This window comes from Hydractinia symbiolongicarpus, chromosome 5 (assembly GCF_029227915.1).
Source record: "Hydractinia symbiolongicarpus strain clone_291-10 chromosome 5, HSymV2.1, whole genome shotgun sequence".
Taxonomy (NCBI): domain Eukaryota; kingdom Metazoa; phylum Cnidaria; class Hydrozoa; order Anthoathecata; family Hydractiniidae; genus Hydractinia; species Hydractinia symbiolongicarpus.
The window spans coordinates 28912389-28920864 of NC_079879.1; the positions used below are offsets into that span (position 1 = coordinate 28912389).

At 34.2% G+C, this 8476-nt stretch overlaps 1 long non-coding RNA gene across 1 annotated transcript; it reads left to right on the plus strand.

Annotated features, from left to right (window-relative positions):
- The first annotated feature begins 1944 nt into the window (after positions 1-1944).
- On the plus strand, positions 1945-7486 carry LOC130645818 (uncharacterized). The gene is made up of 3 exons (XR_008982743.1): positions 1945-2229; positions 2431-2627; positions 6612-7486. It is a non-coding gene; the product is annotated as an uncharacterized LOC130645818 (long non-coding RNA).
- The last annotated feature ends 990 nt before the right edge of the window (positions 7487-8476 follow it).

Consider the following 8476-nt stretch of genomic DNA (forward strand, 5'->3'; position numbering starts at 1 on the left):
AAAACATTTTTGAAAACTACAAGTCTCATGCGTTTTAGTGGTGAAAAAATAATTTTAAAGTTCGTTCGGGAAAGGAGTTTACTCACTGGGTACTTTCCTTGTATACTTTTGACTATACGGGCCGAGTCCGGGATTTACGGGAAATCGCAGGTTTTCGTTTGCCGGCGATTAAACTTCTTTTATTCAGCGTCTCATCATAAATGAAAACATTTTTGAAAACTACAAGTCTCATGCGTTTTAGTGGTGAAAAAATAATTTAAAAAATCGTTTGGGAAATGAGTTTACACCCTGGGTACTTTCTTTGTATACTTTTGAATATACGGGCCGAGTCCGGGATTTACGGGAAATCGCAGGTTTTCGTTTGCCGGCGATTAAACTTCTTTTATTCAGCGTCTCATCAAAAATGAAAACATTTTTGAAAACTACAAGTCTCATGCGTTTTAGTGGTGAAAAAATAATTTTAAAATTCGTTCGGGAAATGAGTTTACTCACTGGGTACTTTCCTTGTATACTTTTGTCTATACGGGCCGAGTCCGGGATTTACGGAAAATCGCAGGTTTTCGTTTGCCGGCGATTAAACTTCTTTTATTCAGCGTCTCATCAAAAAATGAAAACATTTTTGAAAACTACAAGTCTCATGCGTTTTAGTGGTGAAAAAATAATTTAAAAAATCGTTCGGGAAATGAGTTTACACCCTGGGTACTTTCTTTATATACTTTTGAATATACGGGCCGCGTCCGGGATTTACGGGAAATCGCAGGTTTTCGTTTGCCGGCGGTTAAACTTCTTTTATTCAGCGTCTCATCAAAAATGAAAACATTTTTGAAAACTACAAGTCTCATGCGTTTTAGTGGTGAAAAAATAATTTTAAAATTCGTTCGGGAAATGAGTTTACTCACTGGGTACTTTCCTTGTATACTTTTGACTATACGGACCGAGTCCGGGATTTACGGGAAATCGCGGGTTTTCGTTTGCCGGCGATTAAACATTTTTTATTCAGCGTCTCATTAAAAATGAAAACATTTTTAAAAACTACAAGTCTCATGGGCTTTAGTGGTGAAATAATAATTTAAAAAATCGTTTGGGAAATGAGTTTACTCCCTGGGTACTTTCTTTGTATACTTTTGACTATACGGGCCGAGTCCGGGATTTACGGGAAATCGCAGGTTTTCGTTTGCCGGCGATTAAACTTCTTTTATTCAGCGTCTCATTAAAAATGAAAACATTTTTGAAAACTACAAGTCTCATGCGTTTTAGTGGTGAAAAAATAAATTAAAAAATCGTTTGGGAAATGAGTTTACTCCCTGGGTACTTTCTTTGTATACTTTTGACTATACGGGCCAAGCCGGGATTTACGGGAAATGGCGGGTTTTTGTTTGCCGGCGATTAAACTTCTTTTATTCAGCGTCTCATCAAAAATGAAAACATTTTTGAAAACTACAAGTCTCATGCGTTTTTGTGGTGAAAAAGTATTATAAAAAATCGTTCAAGAAATGAGTTTACTCCCTGGGTACTTTCTTTGTATACTTTTGACTATACGGGCCGAGTCCGGGATTTGCGGGGAGTCGCGGGTTTTCGTTTGCCGGCGATTAAACTTCTTTTATTCAGCGTCTCATAAAAAATGAAAACCTTTTTGAAAACTACAAGTCTCATGCGTTTTAGTGGTGAAAAAATAATTTAAAAAATCGTTTGGGAAATGAGTTTACTCCCTGGGTACTTTCTTTTTATACTTTTGACTATACGGGCCAAGCCGGGATTTACGGGAAATGGCGGGTTTTTGTTTGCCGGCGATTAAACTTCTTTTATTCAGCGTCTCATCAAAAATGAAAACATTTTTGAAAACTACAAGTCTCATGCGTTTTAGTGGTGAAAAAATAATTTAAAAAATCGTTCGGGAAATGAGTTTACACCCTGGGTACTTTCTTTTTATACTTTTGAATTAGGCTGTTCAGTCACGTGACTTTTTGCCGTGTTCGGAAATTCAGCTTAAAACAAGCTCGCACACGGCAACGCGTATTTTGTTATTGCGCGTGATGGCACTTATTTTAAATCGTCGAATTCGGCACCTATTTCGCTTAAGACAGATGGTGTATGGGCAGATAGTGATTGTTAAGTACCTTAAATTTGTTTTTTTGAATGAGACTTGTTTAAACGACCAACAGTGTATTCAGATTTCGACGAGGGAAATGTAAACTTGGCGCAAACAGAGGAAAGTGCATGACGTATCAGGTAGTCTCACTTGAAATTAGTTTATATTAAAAATATACTTTCAATTTCTATTCTTATTCCTAACTTTCCTGCATGACAAATCTGGAGAAAAAGCATTTTTTGTTTATATCGAACCCCCGTCTTAAAGTTCTATGTGACTTGCTGCAGTGCAACAACGAATTTCGACTTTTTATTTATTTTATTTTATTATATAATTTATAGTCTTGGAATGATGGCTATTAATCATGGCTATGTGCTAGATATTCCAGTTAACATTAGACACAGCTACTAAACTAAAGCACCAAAGCTAGCTAGCTACCTAGCTATATATATATATTAGCCGAAGTAGTGGACCAGAATATGGAGTGTATGATGTTGTGTTTAATTATTCCATACCACTGTGTGGTTAATAGATAAAGGTATATTTTGCTTACTACTAGTATGATTTGGTTTTTAAACACTTAAAGTATTAGGCTTGGAAATTTGTTGATTCCAGATACCAATTTGTTACCCACTCAGTTCTTGCAAACTGTTTACTGTTTACCATTATTCTTTTTTACAAAAACGTCTCTCTTCCAACTTTCCAGGCCTAAAGTTAGCTAAGAGTCAGAGTAGGTTACTTTATAGCTAGCTTATACTGTTTTAAAAAGCAAGATTTAGATAATAATTGAAGAGATAATGATTATATAATGTTATTTTTGTAAATATTCCGTTGTTTAGTATGTATAGCTATATCATAATTGCTGACGTAAACTAGAAAGGCAGATAATACACACTCTAGGTAGGAATGGTATTTTAAAAATAATATGCATTGGTTGAAAGTTTTGCAGCTTATGTTAGACAATAAAATTATTAGTGCAGTTTCGCTTGATATATTTTCAGCTTTAAAAATGAGTATTAAAAATAAACAAGTTTATGATCTTTTTTCTTCATTGAATGAAAAAAGCATTAAAGAAGTAAGTGATGGATTTGTTTTACTTGGTGTTGAAATAACATGTCCAGAAAAAGCGTTATATACAAAAGTTAAAAGACTAGTAGAGAAAGTAAATGGTCTGAAAAAAAGGAAAGCTAATTCTGCTATAGAAACTTTGTTGGAAGCTGAGTTTAGTGTTCCAGTGCAAATTACCCCACATCAGCGATCTATTGATGCGGCTAGTTCTAGAAATGAAGTTTTGTTTAAAGAGAAAATGAAACAATTAAAAGAGGAAAACAAAAGTTTAAAAAGAAAGTGCGAAAATTTTCAAGAATTAGAAATTCAATACAACACACAAGTCGAAGAGGTTAAGAAACTTAGTAACGAGTTATTTGTAGCAATGAAGGATGAAAATAAGTTGACAACAGAATATCGTCGTATAAAGAACAATTATCTTGAAGTAGAGGAAAAACTTAGAAATGTGGAATTGAAATTTAAAGATAATAGCAAAGCGAGGGCAGATAAATTGAGAAATTTATCAAAGAAAATTAAAAACAGAGATGATAAAATTAATAAAATGGAATCAGAAATAGCTGAATTGATATCTGGTACTGAGAATAAAAGTGATGAGTTGGATGACATGAAAGTAAACTTGAACAGACTCAATGATAAATTAGAAAACAGTGAAACTATAGTTGATGATCTGCGGAATGAGAAAGCAAAACTGAAAAGAAAGACGCACAGTTTGTTGTTAAAAATTGAAAACCAGAAAAAATTGATTGACCACAAAGAAGTGAATGATATGAAGTGTTTTAAAAGTGGTTATGACAAACTCTGTACAAACATGAAGCAACTTACTGAAGAAAATCGTGATTTGCAAATGCTCGTTTCGTTATTAAACGACAATGAAATTGTAACATTTGAAGGTGGTCGTTATTCAGACGAAATAAGAGAAGTTGTTATGGAATTACTTTCCTTGAATGTCAGCATGGGAAAGGTAAATGATGTGATCAAGGTTGTACTTGAAAAACTTGCAAAAAAAAGGGTTGACAGGTTGCCTTCACAAGGTTTAAAAAGTCATTTAATGCAAGAAGCATTAATTTTAGCACAATTACAGGTTGCAGAAGCAATGATTGATAATGACAAGGAGGCGTTTGGTAATTGTTTACATGGAGATGGTACATCAAAATACCATAAACATTATCAAAATTTTCAGATTACAACATCGAAAGGAAAAACTTTAACATTTGGATTATCAGAAGTTGCAGGTGGCGATGCGGCAACAGTAATGAAAAATTTTACTGACACAATTGATGACATGTGTGACATTCTGAAAGAATGTGACAAGGATGCAAATTTTTCCCGGCTTGTCACATCAATCAAATCTACAATGTCGGATCTTGGCCCTATTAATCCTTTATTTAACTCACAACTGAAATCTTTAAGGGAAAAATTATTACCAAATGTTGTAGAAAACTGGAATTATTTAAGCGAAACACAAAAAACGGACATGACCGATATGGGAAATTTCTTTTGCAAATTACATCTTCTGGCAAATTTTGCCTCAGAGGCAGATAAAGTTCTGCATTCATTTGAGAGAATGGTCCTCTGTGATGACTATGAAACAGTATTTGCCTTCAATAGTGCAAAAGAATCTTCTGCTTCTAGATTAGTGCGTACAGCTTGTAAAGCTTTTCATGTGCGTGGAAGTGACGAATGTGGAGTAGCATCGTATTTTAACTCGTTTTTAGCTGGTCGCAATCAGAAATCTTACTTTGTACCATTTATTGGAAATCGTTTTAACATATTGTTTTATAACGCTGCTGCATTATATTACCATCGTGATGCAGTCGTATCTTTTCTTTCATCATGGCCTGATCCTAATAATTTACTGAAAGCTGTAAATGAAGACGTATCAAATAAGTTGTTTCTTAGTGAAGTCAGAGCACTTGGCATTATTGATAAATTATTGACTGGTCCATTGTGGCGATTAATAGAGTCTTGTGAAAGTATCCTCGAAATAAATCCATACCTGTTACAACTTAAAGTCAAACTATCTGCACTCTGCAACAATTGTTCATCACTTCTATCTGGCAGTCATATTTTCCAAGAGGATGGTATTATTGTGCACAACAAAGATGAATTATTTATCAAGCTATTTGAGGATACAGGTGATGATGAATTGGATATTCTAACACAGCAAGCCCTTGAAATTATTTGCCATGCAATTCTCATCATCTTAGAGCGTCAATGTAAGGATCAACTGCCTGGAGGAAAGTACTGGAGCCCCAGTCAGATAATAAAGGAGACGTCATCAATTGTACCAGTAACCAATAAGGCTTCTGAAAGTGACTTTGCAATTTTGGATTTGTTAGTGAAAACGAAGCCAAGTGCCAATGTTGAAACATTGCAGGCTTTAACCATGTGGTCGCGTAACAAAACACTTGATTGGTTTGAACAGAAGTCTTATGATGAGAAAAAAAGTATGATGGAATCAGCCAGACATAATGTGGAAAAAATGAAGGCGAAGTATAAATTAAGGAGAAAAGAACTGTTGGAGGAGAGGAAAAGGAAATTGCTTGCTAAACAAGATATGAAAAAGAAAGCTGAAGAGAAAATAGCATTGAAGAAAGTGGAAGCTTTTAACAAATTGCTTGAGCTAAATGTCCAGGCTTGGATATCTGTTGATGAACTGAAAAAAAACATCATGGATATATCATCACAAAAACGTGCAGAAGTTTTGCTAGCGCAAATGAATTTTTACAGGCATGTTATGCCTTTCAAATGCAATTCCAAATTGTTTAACAAAACAAAACAGAGTGGAAACAAAAGAGTTGATTTGTCTTGGGAAGAGCTTCTTGAAAACTTTGTTAAAATCATGCATGTAACATTTTCATCATCTGCAGAAAAGGTAACAAAGGATAACCTGAAGTCGAAGGAAGATAGAGATGAAGTAGTTGCAACCCAAAAAAAGGAACTGATGGAAACGATCAAGAAAGAAAGGATGAAAAAACTGTCTGAACAACAAAAAAGCAACAAACTCCCTTCCTTCATCAAAGACCCTGATTGTTTAGTTGGTTTACACATACGGCATCATTTAAAGGAAGAAGATGAAGAGGATGCATATTGGTGTAAAGGGAAAATTCTAAGTGTAGCAAAACGACATTCCAATCCTAAACGCACGTTGTTTAATGTAGTATATGAGTCAGAACCGGAGACAGTTTGGAGTTTTCCAATAATTTTAGATTTTGAGAAGGGAGACGTTATTATGTTATCTTAGAATATAGTTAGTTATAGTATAGTTATATATTTGAGGGAAGAAATTTTTGTGGTAATGTAACTCGTTCAAACCGTGGAACTTTTTTATGGCAAAAGCTTCTTCCTTTGAGGATCATTGTTTTGTCAACTTGTGACATGTGGTATATATTGTTCTATTAAAACATTTAGCACTTATGGTAGCTTAATATTTTGCGTTCTTTTTTTTATTTAGGTGCTAAAAGGTGCAGTTGTTCCATTTTCATCTGGTCTGCATATTTATACTCTGTCAAATATTTTGCAAGCTTTAAGAGTGTTTGTCAAAGTTTTATAGTTACCAACTTAGTGTTTTACAGTGGTTCCTGTGGACTTTCTTTTTACATTTCCTTAAATTTGAAATATCTTTTCAGCTATTACGTTATTTTCTCTGGCTGGTCTGCAAATATAAATTTCGTACATTTCTATGAAGTCTCTCAATGTTAAGATTACAGTTTATAAACATTTTTGCCGGTTATTGTATAATTGTTTTGCTTTTATACATTGATTTTATGTTATTTTTGAGCTACAGCATCATTTTTACTATCTGGTCTGCAAATTACACTCTTGTCAAATATTTTGTACTCTTCAAGAGTGTTTGTAAAATTTTTGAATAGTTACTAATTTGTGGTGTTTTATTATGTTCCTGTGAATTTTTTTCGCATTTTCATCAATTTGGAAAGATTTTTTCAACTATGACGTCATTTTTTCTATCTGGTCTGCAAATTACACTCTTGTCAGATATTTGTACTCCTTAAGAGTGTTTGTATAATTTTTGAATAGTTACTAATTTGTGGTGTTTTATTATGTTCCTGTGAACTTTTTTTGCATTTTCATCAATTTGGAAAGATTTTTTCAACTATGACGTCATTTTTTCTATCTGGTCTGCAAATTTACACCCTTGTCCGAAATTTCGTACACTCTAATGAACTTTGTTTAACGTTAAGATTACAGTTTATAAAATTGTTTACTGGTTGTTGTATACTTTCTTGCGCTTTTAGAGCAATTTGTAGTAATATTTGAGCTATGACGTCATCATTACGTCATTTCTAAAAATAAACCATCAAAAATTAATATATTTTTTCTTTTACAAATATACTATCTACTGTAAAAATTTTAAGTTCTTACCATGTCTCAATCTGGAGTTATTGATTTTTAAAGATAGAAATTGTGAAAATAGAAAAATTTGACCTGAACAGCCTATTTGAATATACGGGCCGAGTCCGGGATTTACGGAAATCGCAGGTTTTCGTTTGCCGGCGATTAAACTTCTTTTATTCAGCGTCTCATCAAAAATAAAAACATTTTTGAAAACTACAATTCTCATGCGTTTAAGTGGTGAAAAAAAAAATTAAAAAATCGTTCGGGAAATGAGTTTACTCCCTGGGTACTACCTTTGTATACTTTTGACTATACGGGCCAAGCCCGGGATTTACGGGAAATCGCGGGTTTTCGTTTGCCGGCGATTAAACTTCTTTTATTCAGCGTCTCATCAGAAATGAAAACATTTTTGAAAACTACAATTCTCATGCGTTTTAGTGGTGAAAAAATAATTTAAAAAATCGTTCTGGAAATGAGTTTACTCACAGGGTGCTTTCTTTGTATACATTCGACTATACGGGCCAAGAGCGGGAATTTACGGGAAATCGCGGGTCTTCGTTTGCCGGCGATTAAACCTCTTTCATTAACCGTCTCATCAAAAATGAAAACATTTTTGAAAACTACAAGTCTCATGCGTTTTACTGGTGAAAAAAAAAAATCGTTCGGGAAATGAGTTTACTCCCTGGGTACTTTCTTTGTATACATTCGACTATACGGGCCAAGCCTGGGATTTACGGGAAAACGCGGGATTTCGTTTGCCGGCGATTAAACCTCTTTTATTAAGCGTCTCAACAAAAATGAAAACATTTTTGAAAACTGCAAGTCTCATGCGTTTTAGTGGTGGAAAAGTAATATAAAAAATCGTTCGGGAAATGAGTTTACTCCCTGGGTACTTTCTTTGTATACTTTTGACTATACGGGCCGAGTCCGGGATATGCGGGGAGTCGCGGGTTTTCGTTTGCC